Here is a 14352-nt window from a genome sequence, read left to right on the forward strand (position 1 = left end):
GTAGAGTATCTATAGCCTTTTATAAAATAATTCACTGGTTTGACTCCCATTTATCTATTGGTGAGGGTCTAAATGTACATGATGCCCAGAAATACAATTTTATACAGATATAAAGCATCATACATCAGCTCATATATTTCAATTTGTGATCTATATATAGAAAAACTGTGACTTTACATCATTTACGAAATTACTGCAAAAATTACCCTTAATATTGAAATAAAAATTGCCAACATATATTTTTTAATTGCTCAGATGATGGGGAATACAATGAGATATGTTGGCAAAAATTAACATGAATTTCACACGAAACCCAAAATTCTGCCATATGCCCCGGCACTATAATGGAAATCGTCAAAGAGTTTTACTAGATTTCCCTCCCTCTGTTTATATCATTAATAATTAAAACATTACATATAATTTATATGCATTATATTGTACATTGGCTGATTAACCATAGGGTGGTCCTTTTTTTTCTTTCTTTTTTTTCATTTGTTTCTCATTACTTTGTCATTGCAACTATATGGGTCAGTTAGTAGATTTAATTTTTTTTTTTTTTTAAATCATTTTCATGTTTCTCTGCCTCTCCTTTTCCTCTTCTCTATCTTCTTTTTATTGGATTCCTGGGAACAGCATCCTTCCCACAATAAAGCCATCGCTTCTCTAAAACCCTCGCCTGACTTGAATAACTTCTGTCATTAAAGAAATGCTCTGTTCATGAACAAGCATCGGGGCCGCCACCATGACTGTACATGTAGGTGTAGTCGACAGGCCAGATACTTGCTTATTCTTGACAGAGAGGGCGCTGTTCCACAAAATATTATAGGTGGCCAAAAATACAAAAAATTCTATTCTGATATTGAAGCTGAAAATGTGGGTTGGTCAAGTAATAAGAAACAGAAGAACAAATAGGGAGTCACCTTTACAATAAAGTGACTCGGTCATGAATACAAATGTAGCTTTGTTGACATCAAAGAGCATCAGAGCTTGGGACTATAATAACATGACAATCTGAAGTACAATGTAGTTTGATGTCATCACAAACTCAAGGCAAGGTTACCTAGAATTTCACAAACACATTTCACCATCCCTTGTGGACCAATTAAATTCTTCAACTTCTTACAGAACCCCTTGAGATGAAAACGTTTAGCAATGGTATTCTATACTACTGCAAAGACTTTTGTTGTTCTCACTGGTGAGAATAAATTAATTTCCATTTTAAAACATGTTTTGTCATTACTGAATAGAAACTAATGGTTCTATTACTATGTGCAATGTAGGGTGTTTGTAATCTCGTTTTTTGAAAATTGACAATTCCACTAATGCGCTAAAGGTTGATTGATTTTGGCAGCCATTCAATTGATATACAGATAAATTCATGACACATTCTTCTCGACTCAATTCACATAGTGACCTCTCATTGAAGCATTATTTTTCTGTGACTTTTATTAAAAGCAATTACTAAGTATTAATAGTAAAATCAATTATGTGCTATGGAGTATGGTCAGAGTATTCAATGTACACCAGAAATATGATGCCAAGTTTTCAGTTTATCACCATGTACATGTAAAGAAGACAAAATGCAAAACTGTTTTATAGTCAATGTCTACCCTAATATAAAGACTCAGTGGCAATAACTAGAACATGTAGTTTTGATTTATTATAAATGTTGTACTTGATGAAATACAATGTATGTTTTCATGGCCAAGTGGTCAAATCTTAATAGTATCTCACAAATCTGACAAACAATTAAATGATACCGGGTAAGTCCAGCCAGGCTTACACTATAAATGATACCGGGTAAGTCAGCCAGGCTTACACTATAAATGATATCGGGTAAGTCCAGCCAGGCTTACACTATAAATGATACCGGGTAAGTCCAGCCAGGCTTACACTATAAATGATACCGGGTAAGTCCAGCCAGGCTTACACTATAAATGATACCGGGTAAGTCCAGCCAGGCTTACACTATAAATGATACTGGGTAAGTCAGCCAGGCTTACACTATAAATGATACCAGGTAAGTCCAGCCAGGCTTACACTATAAATGATACCAGGTAAGTCAGCCAGGCTTACACTATAAATGATACCGGGTAAGTCCAGCCAGGCTTACACTATAAATGATACCGGGTAAGTCCAGCCAGGCTTACACTATAAATGATACCGGGTAAGTCCAGCCAGGCTTACACTATAAATGATACCAGGTAAGTCCAGCCAGGCTTACACTATAAATGATACCAGGTAAGTCAGCCAGGCTTACACTATAAATGATACCGGGTAAGTCCAGCCAGGCTTACACTATAAATGATACTGGGTAAGTCAGCCAGGCTTACACTATAAATGATACCGGGTAAGTCAGCCAGGCTTACACTATAAATGATACCGGGTAAGTCCAGCCAGGCTTACACTATAAATGATACCAGGTAAGTCCAGCCAGGCTTACACTATAAATGATACCGGGTAAGTCCAGCCAGGCTTACACTATAAATGATACCGGGTAAGTCCAGCCAGGCTTACACTATAAATGATACTGGGTAAGTCCAGCCAGGCTTACACTATAAATGATACTGGGTAAGTCAGCCAGGCTTACACTATAAATGATACCGGGTAAGTCCAGCCAGGCTTACACTATAAATGATACCGGGTAAGTCCAGCCAGGCTTACACTATAAATGATACCGGGTAAGTCCAGCCAGGCTTACACTATAAATGATACCGGGTATTAAAGTCAGCCAGGCTTACACTATAAATGATACCGGGTAAGTCCAGCCAGGCTTACACTATAAATGATACTGGGTAAGTCAGCCAGGCTTACACTATAAATGATACCAGGTAAGTCCAGCCAGGCTTACACTATAAATGATACCGGGTAAGTCAGCCAGGCTTACACTATAAATGATACCAGGTAAGTCCAGCCAGGCTTACACTATAAATGATACCAGGTAAGTCAGCCAGGCTTACACTATAAATGATACCAGGTAAGTCCAGCCAGGCTTACACTATAAATGATACCAGGTAAGTCAGCCAGGCTTACACTATAAATGATACCGGGTAAGTCCAGCCAGGCTTACACTATAAATGATACCGGGTAAGTCAGCCAGGCTTACACTATGAATGATACCAGGTAAGTCCAGCCAGGCTTACACTATAAATGATACCAGGTAAGTCCAGCCAGGCTTACACTATAAACAAGTCATTGAAAATGACATAGTCCCCGCTATGATAGGGTTTTAAGGAACTGGTAGTTTATGTTGTCATTTTCAAACCTGGTTAATGTTGTTCAGCCTCATATGGTTGTTTTTGAAATCACTACTCTGTTCAAGCATGTCTGAGTTATGGCTTTGGACATGAAAACTGCGCCAACAAAATGGCTGCCAGGCAGCCATATCGGATTGTATCAAGACGAAAATGGATATGCACATGTATGTCACAGAACACTGTGCTAATACCAACTTTGAATGAGATCTGTTCAAGCATGTCTGAGTTATGGCTTTGGACATGGAAAATTCGCAAACAAAATGGCTGCCAGGCAGCCATATTGGATCGTATCACGACAACAATGGATATGCACATGTATGTCATATAACACTGTCCTAAATCAACTTTGAATGAGATCTGTTCACGCATGTCTGAGTTATGGCTTTGGACAGGGGAAAACTTACAAACAAAATGGCTGCTAGGCAGCCATATTGGATAGTATCATAAAACAAATTGACGTGCATATGTATGCGATAGTATGTTGCCCCTGTACCAAGTTTGAAAAAATCGGCCCAGGCATCTCCAAGAAACGGCTGCAGACGGACGGACAGACGAAACCCAATCCAAGGATTAACATTTAATAGGTGGGAAAAACAGTTATCTGGCAGAGATTTAATAAAAGTAGGTCCAGAACAAAAAAATAATTCTATTCAAATCCTTATAAGTTATAGCTCTACTGATAAGATAACACTAATGTGAGAACCTGGGATTGAAACCTTGGCCTTTAACTGATAAGATAACACTAATGTGAGAATCTGGGATTGAAACCCTGGCCTTTAACTGATAAGATAACACTGATGTGAAAACCTGGGATTGAAACCCTGGCCTTAACTGATAAGATAACACTAATGTGAAACCTAGGATTGAAACCAAGGCCTTTAACTTGCACAACTTTGAAATCTTGTAAACAAGTCCTACTGTACATGTATTCAGCCAATTTCCAGTAAGGATTTATCATTTAATGGTAAACCTCTATTGATGACATCACAAATATAGACACACTTTGTATTGTCTTAAGTTTGTATTTATCAAGAAAGAGACGATATAGTAAATGTAATTTGTCATCACCAAAGGTTTTCCCATAAACCCTTGCAGGACCCCCCCCCCCCCACCACCACCACCACCACTACCACCACCACACAATGCCCATGGCTGAACACATGTCAAGTATAATAGGGTTTCTTTACAAGATTTCAAAGTTAAGTACAATATAAGTTATAGCCCAGATACTTAGCTACATCTATCTGACTCATCACACTGGCTTGACAGTATATGTTCTGGCAACTGACATTTTCAAGCCAGATAGCAAAGACTCTGGGCTAAGTAATTAAGTTTGATACCTATGTGCTGTTTTATCATCCAACATTATATGTAACTATATAGCTGTAATCAATAAAAGTGTACTACTGAAGGCTGACTGGACTTTTACTGACTGTGTTTGATGATACTGATATAAAATCAAACATTGGCTAACGAAGGCTTCGATGAATAGTGATCAACAATGGTTCAATAACAAACTGAAGACAGTAATTAATTCATCTACACCTACATGTAGTCTACACTTCAAAGTAGACCCATTGGTACTATGATATATGAGAACACATTGATACCAGGTGTTAGTATTCCTAGCCTACTACACTGTGCCTATAGCAACTTAAAATTGAGTAGAATAAGATGAATTGCTTGCTACATATGTAATAAAACTGATAACCCCAATAGCCAAGTAACGACTGACCGATTATTTATCATTATTGTAATCTCAGAATTTGTATATGACTATCTATACACAATGTACTTTTATTTGATATTGTGTAGACCATTATCCTATATCATCTCAGCATGATATATATAGTTTTAACATCTTACAGTAATTTGGTTCGCACTCATCATTTTTACACAAATACCAAGTTGAAATAGCTTGCCCTTGTGTAAGGCCAAAAAAAACCAAAGAATTGTGCAATGACAATATTTTTTTTTATTTCTCAACAAACCTGTTTTAGTACTTTAGAGAAAATGTGTATGTGAGGCAGATGTCATTGACTTATTCATGATCAATTGACTCTGCAGTTATGTTCACTGAAGTAGGGATGATTATTTGTGTTTCCTCCTTGATCTGCAGACTGCATGGGCTGGACAAACATGAAAAAAAGACCGATGTGAGGGTATTTAAATGATGCACGCGCTGACCAGAAACAGTTCTTTTTTTCTTTCTTTTTTTGGCCTAATATACATGTACTTTGTTATACTATCGCCGGTCTTACTGTATAATGTAGTAACACGCATTGATATTGTTGGAAAGTACACAGGTACAATGTACATACATTTTTTGTACATGTACATGTAATACAGACTCCTGCCTAAGTTATACACTCTTTTGTAACAGAAGTCACATCTTTCTGTAATGTAAGCGCCACAGCGATTCCATCACCATGGATACTGTTGTCATTGATATTGGTTCAATTTCAACATGATACATTCACTGTACATTTATACCAAAATTCTTCTCTCTTTACATTTTGCATGATCAAAAAGGACTTGCTGTGCAATCAGGGTTATCTTGCTGTTTCTTTCATTTTTTGCGTATAAGATAAGACTAATTTCAACAATAATGGAGGTACATAACACTGTACACAGTATGATCATTTACCCAGTCACATTGAGAAGTGAAAGGTATGGCTGTTGTTTTACAACATACAATGTACAGTTGTACAGAAATGATTGACTTGATGATTTTTATAGTTTCAAGTGTTTAGTTTTACTGATATATCTGTATTTACATCCCAACTGTGAACCAACACCTCTATAATAGCATAATGCAGTTAAAGTTATCTTATTTTGTGTAAATCTTATTGTGTGTAAGAAGTGTCAAGCAAAGTGTAATTTGCATGTAAAGATCCTGACACCTACATGTATCAAGCCCACTCTGATGACGTTCATAGAACTAGAAGGCATAACAGCCAAGATTACAATGATGAACATAATTATAATGAATTGAGAATACATATCAGATCAATGGCAATATACTCATGTTACACATAGTTTACTGTCTAATAATGTTTCAAGTATTGTAAATACATAAAGGCAGTCTAATACTCTGAGACTTTCAGTACTGCTGCATTGATTTTCTTTTCTTGTCCACTGGGATTTACAAGTTATATACAAATCAAATTTGATTACATGTTTTCAGTTATTTTAATCTTCCCAGGACTAGTACTCTTACTAAGAATTTCAATTACTGTACACATGTACATGTACACTACAGGAACAGAAGAAAATACAAAATGTAACATGTTTTCATTGAACTATTAAGTATAAGTATTAAGAATAGCGCCAATGGTGTTGTAGTACAACTGTATTTGGCTGTTGCTCTGGGAGTGGTCTTGTTGCTAGGCATATTTGCATACAGTTTTTTTGAGTCTTTATTCACTTACATTGTCTCACATTAGTAGAAGTAAAATTTAATCAACTTATCAACATCTCAGGAGTAAATACATAACATGTTGTCATTGATGGTATGAAATTTGGTTAGAAGTCCAAAAATGAAGTTCAGCAATCACATTGACTCTTGACTCCTCAGTGACAACTTCCTCCCTCCCTCCCTCCCTCCTACTCTCTCTATGTGCAACATATACTGTGATATACATATATACATATATACAAACTACATGCAGTACATGACGTGTGCAAATGTTATACTTCAACAGTCATATTATACTGTACCTTATATCTCACTTTCCTTTATACAACATGTTCTATGTTCAAGATTACAATCTGACTTCAGAGGAATTTTTTTTTTGTTTATCATGAAACAAATTTGTAATGAAGCCTTCCAAAATACATAAGTCACAAAACAAATATTGCCCTAATCACTACATAGTTATGTACATGTAGCAAAAGTATCTTCCTAAAACATGTGCAACTCATTTTTTGGGTGACTAAAGAAAAATATGGATGTATACATTATACATTTGGCTATTGAAGTTGTATGAATATTTAAGAACATTTCAGAATGCAAGATTTACATGTATATGTTTGGCATCTATATTATACAAACGTACATGTACATGCATACACTCTCAGTGGTAAAATGAAAACTTCAGATACTGTCATACATGTACATACAATTTACAATTATAAGCAATTATCATGCATGTACCAGTATTTACTCCTATACTCTATACTACAATGCAAACATACATACACCGTTTACACGTAATGATGTATTTTAGTTATAAACTGAAATATTGAATGATAAAACTACATGTATATACATGTAGAGAAGTCTTACCTACATTCAGTAATCGTTACTCTTCTCTCACTATTCCCAACAAATCATGTAATGGATAACATGGACTAGAACATCTGATGCCATTAGTCAAATGAAATTACACTGTACATGTACATGTAGATCATGTGTGGTTAAAAACCACTTTTCAACTGCAGTCCTTGCATGTGATTTGTTCTTATATGTGGGTGTGTTATGAATGCTGGGTAGATCTAACAAGCTAACAGAATTACACTTAGCTACAATGCCTACAGCTATAATTTCATCCAAATGACAGAATATCCGATATAGGTAGATGGAGATGGAGGTATAATTACAGACCACCATATGGTGAAGACAGTATTATCAAGATGAATAGGCCTTGCTATGACGCATTTACATGGACAGTTGAGAAAATAATGAGAGAATGATTGTTTAGGGAGTACTTCAACAGTGTTTCAAAGATCAAACGTAAATGTACATTACACTGGATACATATAAGACTAGTATCAAACATTAACACAATAACAGGTCAAGTCCCTGTAACAGACATTGGCTATGGCAGGATTAGGGATGCACAACACACAGGGTACACGAATGTACATGTACCGGTATATGTTAGACACCTCTACTCAGAAAAATAAAGTTACATGTACTGTATTATAACAAGATTTAATTTTAGAATAGATGGAGTACATGTAGGTAGATTTTTACTCTCTTTTTTCTCTCTTTTTTCCATATGTGAGTGTATAGTTCGGGTAGTTATGTTTTACATTGTTTTCCATATGGTCTCTGTGTTGTTTATTTCTTCTCATCAGAAACAAATGTATACAGCCATTACAGGTTGGAAGAATGTACATGTAGTTTTATATTGTCTTTTTAAGTTGACGTCAGTTTCCACATCCATTATTCCTTGCGAGACATAACAATATTTCACGATTTTATTATGTTTTTCTTGAATACTTAAAAAAAGTTTAGGGTCGACATGATAAACTACATGTACGTGGGGGTCGGGTAAACATAGCCAAACATTTTTTTTTTTAAACCTAAGCCCACTTCAAGTGAGCCTCCACCCATTTTTAGTCAGTTTATATTTTACATGTATTTCCTAATTAAGCTCAAAGAAAGTTTATACTGAAACAAAAGATATGATACCAGATGTCAAATGAAAAGCCAACTGAGACCTAAATCATGTCATTTGTTAAAAGACTAGTCTCTTTAAATCTTTAGAAAACATGCATGTCACACAAATGCAAAATTGCCCCCCAATTTGACAACACCCTTAATAGTTCTCACAACCCTATAATTCCAAGAGTTTTAAGAGTTACACTTCCAACATTAAAAGTGAACAATTACAGACAAATATACAAATAATTGAAATATGAGTCTGTCAAATTTTAAAGATGGTGAAAACTGAAAAAAGTTAACAGCTACATTTTGAACAACTTTACTCCAACTTACGTAAAGTACATTGTATGATTATTTTGAAGTTTGAATAATTTTCTACAACTCAGTTGAGCTGCCTTTTTAATACCATGTGTATGTTCAAGCAACCTACATAATTCTGGCAAGCAGCCATGTACATGTACATATACATATATGGCCTCAAGATATTAGATATGTCTACATTTTCAATATTGATGAAATTGGTAGTCTAGCTTATTTTTCTTGTGTCAAATGCATATGTTGAAATCACCTCAGGAGATGACTGAATGATAAACAAAGACATTTGATAAGGATTCACCATACTGTACATTTTGTACATGACATGTCAAGCCTACACTTTCTTATTATCTCTTTACACTGGATTCAAAATCATTTCCAGACTCATTCTTACTCTCTTGCTATCTTTCTAAATCGTTGCCATAGAAACTGTATCTCTTATGGTATAACATGTCTTATGATGATCCATTATTGATACCCTAGCAAGGTCTTACTTTATGATACAATGTAGCTAGCCAAGTCATTTATTCTTAGCAAAAATGTAGACATGCACACAAGACCAAAGGATTACAACAAAAAGTGTTCATAGATGGTTCTCACCACATTTCAAATCAATTTCTACCTATAGGCTATATTTGATACATGTAAATTATACTGATATCAATATTTCTGACTGGTTCATATATATCCTGCTAAAATGAAATCTACTCTCAGATATCAGTACATTGTACAAAGTAAAACAGAAGTGATATATGGGGCATTGTCACTATGAACATGAATGATGAGAATACAATTAAATACATGTACCAACACAATAAATAACGGTAATTCTGAAAGATTTGACATATTTCCAAAATGTCGGTTAAATTGTGTATTATGATGACAACAAATAAACTATCAGCTATCTACATTATTAGGGTTTCACCAACTCTAAGCATCTTAAATGTTCACTAGTTATGTATATCTTTAATACTTGTTTATTTATCTTTGAGTTTGATTTGAAAAAAAAAAAAATTCTCACAAACAGTGCATGACTACCTCGACACAATAAACTTGCAATTTGACTAACTCCCACACTACATGTATGACACCAACACATACATACAGATATATGTACTTCATATTACCTTCTACTATAGTTCTAAATATATATTACAAGACAATTTAATTTTTACATTAATCTCGAGAATGTTTCATAATGTGTTTTATACATACAAATTCACCACATTGAACAATACAAAAATACAGTGCACATGTATACATATACATCATGAGTATAAAATAGATGTTGTTTCACCTATACATTTGTACCCTACAGACACAGACTGACACTGACAATATATGGATCCTGTGTACTCCTGACTCAAGCAGTAATCAATAACTTTGACATGGCTCACAATAAGAGATATATTTTCCAATTTTACTTAACTTAGCAGTAGTTCCAAACCTATGAAGGTATCTAGATTAAAGTGACTGCTAGCAATCATGAGACATCTCGTAATGAAACTACATCACATTACAGTACCTACCATTACACTGATTAAATTAGGAACCACACTAGGGTGAGTAAAATCACATTCAATTTGTACATGACATGAAAACAGAACAGACTACTAAACTAGACGTACATGTAATGGTCAGTTTCTAGAAAGAACAAATCTAGATAATTGTTTCTTTCAATGTATAATTAAAAGGGAACACCATTTGAAGCACTTTCATAAATGTTGGGTTCTAGCGAATCATTTCATGATTTTTACATCACCTTACATGTACATGTACAATAAACAGGGCTTGAAATTAGCAGTACTTGAAGTCCTGTGTCCATAAACTATCAATTCTTGTCATGGGGTTACATGTACCATAATTTGCAGCTGGTTGTCCACTCAGGCTACCATTGATTACAAGATGATATAAACTTGGATGTGAGATTTACAGACAATGGCGTATTTAATATCTTACACATTTCCAATAGAGGTCAGTTCACAAATAATAGACTACACAGGTGACAATCTTTGGGCTACCACTTTCTGAAATTGGTCAGCCCACTGGGACTACCAATACAAAGAAAATGTTAATTTTGAGCCATGGCTGTAATGAGCACAATGTCAGAAGCACCAATATGAACTTCTGCCTCACTTGGGGATGTTTGCTCTAGACAACATTTGCCTCATGGGAGTCAACTGAAATACATATGTAGGTGAAATATGAATATTGTTGGCATTTACACTGAAGGTAATAAACACTCAATAGGACTCACGAAATCTGAAATCATGTGTATTAATGTAGGTGATGTAAAATATGAAATGACTCCAGAACCAAAAATTTATGAATATAGCTTATATTGTATTTCCTGGAGTGGGGTTCCTATTTAATTACCAAATATTACAAAATTCTGCCATAAGAGGTCATTTTGAAGCCAAGTTAGGTTAGGCAGCACATAAAAGCAATACACCACATGCAACAAGGTTAGCATCTTACATGTACATTGTAACTTATTACTGTATTCTTATATTTATAAGTTATAATGAGGAATAGCCCATTCCTGCTACAGTTTTTTTGGTTGAGTCTTTTTTATCTGTCTATTTTTTTTAATGTACATTGTAGATGTACAGGTATCATCCGAGAATTTATTGTTTTTCCCATATTTAATCCTTGTACATGTATTGTACAGTGCATCAGAGCAATTTTACTTTAAATATTATAAATCATTTTACTATTTATCAGTACCCCAATACATGTACTTGCAATACTTTCATATACACACATGTACCGGTATGTAAATTGTATTTACATAATATTTCAAACATTAGGCCAAATAAAAATAGTTGTTTGGTTCCTGTTACCCGACCCCACCTAGTTTTTCACGCCGACCCTAAACTTTTTTTTACATATTATTTGAGAAAAATAATAATAAAATAGCCTTTAACAGTACAGTCTGCATATTGTGTTTGTCTACTTCTGAATCTCATAATTGTCTTCATTTACTTCTTTTACACCTCATCAACTGTTTTAAAAGTACTGTGACCAACAAGTATCTTGTCTTTGGATCGAAGTAATTTTTTAAAAGAGTAAAATAAAAATAAAATCCTGACTTACCCTATTTTCTGAAGTCATGTTATCAGAAACAAACAGTTTGATTATAATTTACATGTATTTTAAATCTTGTGATAAAATTTTCCCATAATATGTATTACATTAACATGTATGATTATCATTTATATCAAACTTTTATCTTTAAATAATTTCAGAAATCATTTTTACTGATCCTCCTTTTACAACTACACAGATTTCATTTTGTGAGTCTTGACAAAAATGACATTATTTGTAATATTTTATCAGACAGAAATCTTATTAATTTTTTTCTATATTCAGGAATAAGTCTTGGTGGGTATGGGGAGGTGGGGGGTCATGTGTTTTAAAAATTACAATCAAATATAAATGGTATTATCAGTGTATGATTACACTATCACATTGACAATTATTATTACAAATTATTTCCTTAATACATGTACCTTCTCCCCCCCCCCCACCCCCATCCCATTATTTTTTACAAAATGAGAAAATAAAGTTTAGTTGATATACAAACTACCTTGACTGTCTTAAAACTAAATAAATATGGAACTGTGGTATTAGAATTTGGATGTCAATGAGAGTGAAGGTATAATTATTAAATTGTGAACATAAATGTATTTGTTGAGTTGACAATGACAATCAGTTGTCTTCTGTATCACTATCACTAACTTGGCTAATGTTGCACATTTTGTGGGTTTACCACTACCTGGGTTTCCCCTATCCATGGTTTCACAGACCTCCTATAAAACCGTATTTTATGAGAGTAAATATTAATTATCGATATTTATAACATTTATAAAATATATTATGGTAAAGAATGTATGCGGAAGCAGGTTGAAAGTGGACGACTTACTGGATGCAAGCAGGACTACGTTTTGAACAGTCCCACGTATAGTTCTTCTTAAACGACGGAGTAAATCGCGACTCGATTTTGACGATGTCCCTTGGGGAGATACCTCCATGCTTGGAGACATCCGTGGACATTGTCAGAATCGAGTTCGTACTTCCTCCGTCGACAACTTCAACTTCAAGTACGTGCAGCAGTCAACATACATATAGTAACTGCAAACGTTGCACGACCAACAGTTTCAGACTGTCGAACATCTTGTTGTCCTAACAATATCGATGTCTGATACACGTAACTTAACAGGGGAAAACTTTAAATAGTACAACGTGTTCAACGCTCATACAAGCCACATACTGCAGACAAGGCACGTCCACAATGCACAGAGCTACAAATTACTAAGTACGGGCGTGCAGACGACCGTCACCGCACGATGGGACCGGTGATCTGATCATTAACAATCACTTGTATCGTATCTAACTTTTGGACTGTATAGTAACCGAGTGCTGTAAGGAACTCACCGTTCTTGCTCCTACGCTACAGTTCCTCACGCCAATATGTTGATAAACTCATCACAAGTCAATGTTTTTATCTGAGAAATCGTTCGTCCAATCTCAACTTTTCCGCCATCTTAATGAGGTACGCACGCGCAGATGCTATGGCAACAACTTAAATGTTTTGAGAAGGCAATTTCGATTACTAACACTTGGTGGCGCTAGTGCAAAGGATACTGTAGAACTGACGCGGCAAAAAGCAAGATTTTGAAGGGTGATGTTTTCAAGTTATTGTTTCCCAACAATGAATAATGTTTACTCCATCAACCCATACATTTACTGAAAGGTTTTTCTCTCCGCTATAATGCTATTGTGTTTTCTATTGTCAATGGCCGAAAGTTAGAGTGTGTTTCAGGTATGTGTGTCTTGATTATCTCAAGGCGTCAATATAACTGCCCCAGACTGAGACTCTGAGCGAGAGCGGATCGCTGGTCACCCGATTTTCCATTTCGTTAGTATGACTTGGAAAGCAACATTTTGCTACAACTGTAAACGATTTTAAAAATAAAAATAAATAATTAAAAAAAAGTATAAATAATCTATGTTATATATACCGGACTGAGAAGATTAAGCAACTATATTTAGTAACAATGCATTTCTTGGATAAATTGACCTTGTTTGACCCGTGATCTTACAGTTATACAAGTTACACAACAGACAGAAATGAGGGAGTTCTTCTCACCTACTATAAGTTAAAACCACAGCTATAACCACACTATGTAACTTGTGTTTTATTATGATATTACCCCCGCAATTCTGAGTAAAAGTGAATCAGAATGAAGAATCAGGCTGTAGTTTGGAGACTCATGCCGCCCATGTCGGACTCAGATAGGTCAGCGAATCAAACCGATCTGCAAACTTTAATTAATTCACGGGCTGACGTTTTAAACGACATATTATACCATAATAACCGACTAA

At 34.9% G+C, this 14352-nt stretch overlaps 1 protein-coding gene across 1 annotated transcript in view; it reads right to left on the reverse strand.

Moving 5' to 3' along the window:
- The window catches only part of LOC144432885 (uncharacterized protein C6orf118-like), a 56224-nt gene extending 42708 nt beyond the window's left edge, over positions 1-13516 (reverse strand). The window contains exon 1 of the mRNA XM_078121181.1: positions 13402-13516. The gene's annotated coding sequence lies outside the window, so the exon portion shown is untranslated. The remainder of the gene's footprint in view (positions 1-13401) is intronic.
- Positions 13517-14352: the final 836 nt, after the last annotated feature.

The sequence above is a fragment of the Glandiceps talaboti genome, chromosome 3 (assembly GCF_964340395.1).
Source record: "Glandiceps talaboti chromosome 3, keGlaTala1.1, whole genome shotgun sequence".
Taxonomy (NCBI): Eukaryota; Metazoa; Hemichordata; class Enteropneusta; family Spengelidae; genus Glandiceps; species Glandiceps talaboti.